Source organism: Colobus angolensis, unplaced genomic scaffold (genome assembly GCF_000951035.1).
Source record: "Colobus angolensis palliatus isolate OR3802 unplaced genomic scaffold, Cang.pa_1.0 Scaffold22, whole genome shotgun sequence".
Lineage (NCBI taxonomy): Eukaryota > Metazoa > Chordata > Mammalia > Primates > Cercopithecidae > Colobus > Colobus angolensis.
In genome coordinates, this window is record NW_012115377.1 from 1,190,497 (window position 1) to 1,194,737 (window position 4,241).

Here is a 4,241-nt window from a genome sequence, read left to right on the forward strand (position 1 = left end):
CTAGAGATTCACAGATGCCATACATCAATGCTTCGTGGAAAGTCCTCTCTCTCTTTCTGTCTTTTTTCTTTTCATATTTTTATTTTTTACTTAAGTATACTTTTTTTTTTTTCAGAGATGAGGTCTCGCCACGTTGCCCAAGCTGGTCTTGAACTCATGGCCTCAAGCGATCCTCCTGCCTTAGTCTCCCAAAGTGCTGGGATTACAGGCATGCGCCACCACGCCTGGCCAGGCCTCGTATTTTCATTTCTTCACTGAGGCCTACAAAACCTATAGTCGGTCCTGCATGGAATACAGCAGTGACTAAGATAGACAATAATCGCTGTCCCTAAGGAGGTGACATTCTGAGGAAGAGATCAGGAGGAAACAAGCTGGGTGCGGTGGCTCACGCCTGTAATCCCAGCACTTTAGGAGGTCAAGGTGGGAGGATCACCTGAGCCCAGGAGTTCGAGACCAGCCTAGGCAACATAGCAAGACCTCGTCTCTTCAAAAAAATTCAAAAATTAGTTGGGTATGGTGGTGTGTGCCTCTAGTCTCCAGCTACTCAGGAGGCTGAGGTGGGAGGACCACTTGAGCCCAGGAGGTCAAGGCTACAGTGAACTGTGATTGCACCACTGCACTCCAGCCTGGGTGACAGAGCAAGAGCTTGTGCCAAAATAAATAAATAAATAAAAATAAGAGTAAACACAATATTTTTTAAAAGATAGGTAGGTGGTGATAAAAGGCCCGACGTCGTGGCTCCCACCTGTAATACCAGCACTTTGGGAGGCTGAGGTGGGTGGATCACTTAAAGTCAGCAGTTTGAGACCAGCCTGGCCAACATAGCAAAACCCTGTATCTACTAAAAAATACAAAAGTTAGCCGGGCGTGGTGGCGGGCATCTGTAATCCCAGCTACTTGGGAGTCTGAGGCAGGAGAATCACTTGAATCTGGGCGGCAGGGGTTGCAGTGAGCCGAGATCCCTCCACTGCACTCCAGCCTGGGTGATACAGTGAGACTCCCTCAGGAAAAAAAAAAAAATAGCAATAAAGGAAAAATACAGCCTAAGAAAGGGCTATCAGAGAAGGGCTCTTGGAAACGGCATCTCCAGGTGTGGACAGCAGTAAACTAAGCAGCCATGTGCGTGGTGGGACAGGTGCTCCAGGCAGAAGGAGCTGCAGATGCCAAGGCTCAGAGGTGGGACCCAGCTGTTTGAAGGACAGGAAGGAGGCTGCTATGGCAACATGGGTTGCACCAAGGGAAATGTAAACAGAGATGATGGTAGGCGTGGTGGCACATGCCTGTAATCCCATCACTTTGGGAGGCTGAGGCGGATGGATCACCTGAGGTCAGGAGTTCAAGACCAGCCTGGTCAACATGGTGAAACCCCGTCTCTACTAAAAATACAAAAATTAGCCAGGCGTGGTGGGGGGTGCCTGTAATCCCAGCTACTCGGGAGGCTGAGGCAGGAGAATCGCTTGAATCTGGGCGGCAGGGGTTGCAGTGAGCCGAGATCCCTCCACTGCACTCCAGCCTGGGTGATACAGTGAGACTCCCTCAGGAAAAAAAAAAAAATAGCAATAAAGGAAAAATACAGCCTAAGAAAGGGCTATCAGAGAAGGGCTCTTGGAAACGGCATCTCCAGGTGTGGACAGCAGTAAACTAAGCAGCCATGTGCGTGGTGGGACAGGTGCTCCAGGCAGAAGGAGCTGCAGATGCCAAGGCTCAGAGGTGGGACCCAACTGTTTGAAGGACAGGAAGGAGGCTGCTATGGCAACATGGGTTGCACCAAGGGAAATGTAAACAGAGATGATGGTAGGCGTGGTGGCACATGCCTGTAATCCCATCACTTTGGGAGGCTGAGGCGGATGGATCACCTGAGGTCAGGAGTTCAAGACCAGCCTGGTCAACATGGTGAAACCCCGTCTCTACTAAAAATACAAAAATTAGCCAGGCGTGGTGGGGGGTGCCTGTAATCCCAGCTACTCGGGAGGCTGAGGCACGAGAATCGCTTGAAGCCGGGAGGTGGAGTTTGCTGCAGTGAGCCGAGATCACGCCACTGCACTCCAGCCTAGCGACAGAGTGAGACTCCGTCAAAAAAGAAAGGAAGAGAGGGAGGGAGGGGAAATTCCATGAGGTCAGGGACTGGCAAAGAGGGGCTGCTCAGAGAAGAGTTGGCAAATTTTTTCTTAAAAGGCCAGAGGGTAACTATTTTTGGTTCGTGGTGTAGATCAGCCTCAGCTCTGCCATTGCAGCTTGAGAATAGCCTTTGATTATCTACACTTTTTTTTTTCATACCCTGCGTGTGGCATCCAACCATCTATAAATGAATGGGCAGGGCTTGGCCCCAATACAACTTTATTTATGGACACTGAAATGTGAGTTTGTTTTGTTTTGTTTTGTTTTGAGATGGAGTCTGGCTCGGTCGCCCAGGCTAGAGTGCTCTCGGGTTACCGCAACCTCAGCCTCCCATGTTCAAGCGATTCTCCTGCCTCAGCCTCACGAGTAGCTGGGATTACAGGCGTGCATCACCATGCCTGGCTAATTTTTGTATTGTTAGTAGAGACGAGGTTTCACCATGTTGACCAGGCTGGTGTCAAACTCCTGACCTCAGGCCATCAGCCCACCTTGCCCTCCCAAAGTGCTGGGATTACAGGCTTGAGCCACCGCGCCCGGCCTTGAAACTATTTATTAATTATCATGTTCCCTTTCATTTCATTATTCATTTTAATTTTATTTAAAACATTTTAATTTAATATCATTGAATACGCTTTTATTTATTTTAAGTTTTTCTTTCTTCTTTTTTTTTTTTTTTTGAAGGAGTCTCACTCTGTTGCTCAGGCTGGAGGGCAGTGTTGTGATCTTGGCTTACTGCAACCTCCGTCTCCTGGGTTCAAGTGATTCTTTTCTTATGCCGCAGCCTCCCGAGTAGGTGAGACTACAGTGCACTACCACGCCCAGTAATTTTTTTTGTATTTCTAGTAGAGACGGGGTTTCACCATGTTGGCCAGGCTGGTCTCAAACTCGTGACCTCAAGTGATCCGCCCACCTCGGCCTCCCAAAGGGTTGCCATTACAGGCATGAGCCATTACAGACATGCCTGGCCCTAAGTTTTTTTTTTTTTTTTTTTTTAATAGATGGGGTCTCGCTGTCCAGGCTGGTCTCAAAATCCTGGGCTCAAGAGATCCTCCTGCCTGAGCCTCTCAAGTAGCTGGGACTACAGAAGTGCAATACTGTGCCCGGCTTATTTATTTTATTTTCATTTTTGTTGATTTTTGAGTACGATAGAGAACATAAGATGTGCTTTGCAGGTGTTAGCTCATTTAATCCTCACCACCATGTAATGAGGCAGGAGCTTTTATTATCTTCATTTTATAGATGAGGGCGGGAAGCCCAGAGAGGTTAAGACACCTGCTCAAGGTCACACAGCTAGGAAGTGAGACACAAGCCTTCCCCTAGGGCTGCATTACTATGAACATGATTGGCCTGGAGGTGGGAGGGGGGTGCATTGATTGAAAAGAGAACAGGTGGAGACAGACAGCCGGAGAGAAAGAGGTGAAAAACGGCCCATTAACTGCTTACAAAACGTGGCATTGGGTGAGTTTCATTCACTGTGGAGTGATCCTAAAATTTTTCTTCCCATTTGGAATCAGTTTCTCAATTATAGTTGCCCCTTAAACAATTACAGCCCCCCCCCCGCCCCCGCACAGTCAAAAATCCATGTAGAGGCTGGGCGCGGGGGCTCATGCCTGTAATCCCAGCACTTTGGGAGGCCCAGGCGGATGGATCACCTGAGGTCAGGAGTTTGAGACCAGCCTGGCCGACATAGCGAAACCCCATCTCTACTAAAAATGCAAACATTAGCTGGGCATAGAGGCGTGTGCCTGTAATCCCAGCTACTCGGGAGGCTGAGGCAGGAGAATCTCTTGAACCCGGGAAGCAAAGGTTGCAATGAGCCGAGATGGCGCCACTGCACTCCAGCCTGGGCGACAGAGTGAGACTCCATCTCAGAAAAGAAAAAAAAAAGAAAAAATCCACATATATGGCTGGGCACAGTGGCTCACCCCTGTAATCCCAGCACTTTGGGAGGTGGAGGCAGGAGGATCACTTGAGCCCAGGAGTTTGAGACCCACCTGGGAAACTCAGTAAGACCCAGTCTGTAAAGTGAAAAACAGGCCGGGTGCAGTGGCTCAAGCCTGTAATCCCAGCACTTTGGGAGGCCGAGACGGGTGGATCACGAGGTCAGGAGATCGAGACCATCC

General features: G+C 49.2%; 1 protein-coding gene across 1 annotated transcript in view; it reads left to right on the forward strand.

Moving 5' to 3' along the window:
* ANKRD24 (ankyrin repeat domain 24) overlaps positions 1-4,241 on the forward strand; it is a 56,658-nt gene that overhangs the window by 9,947 nt on the left and 42,470 nt on the right. The gene's annotated exons all lie outside the window — the stretch shown is intronic.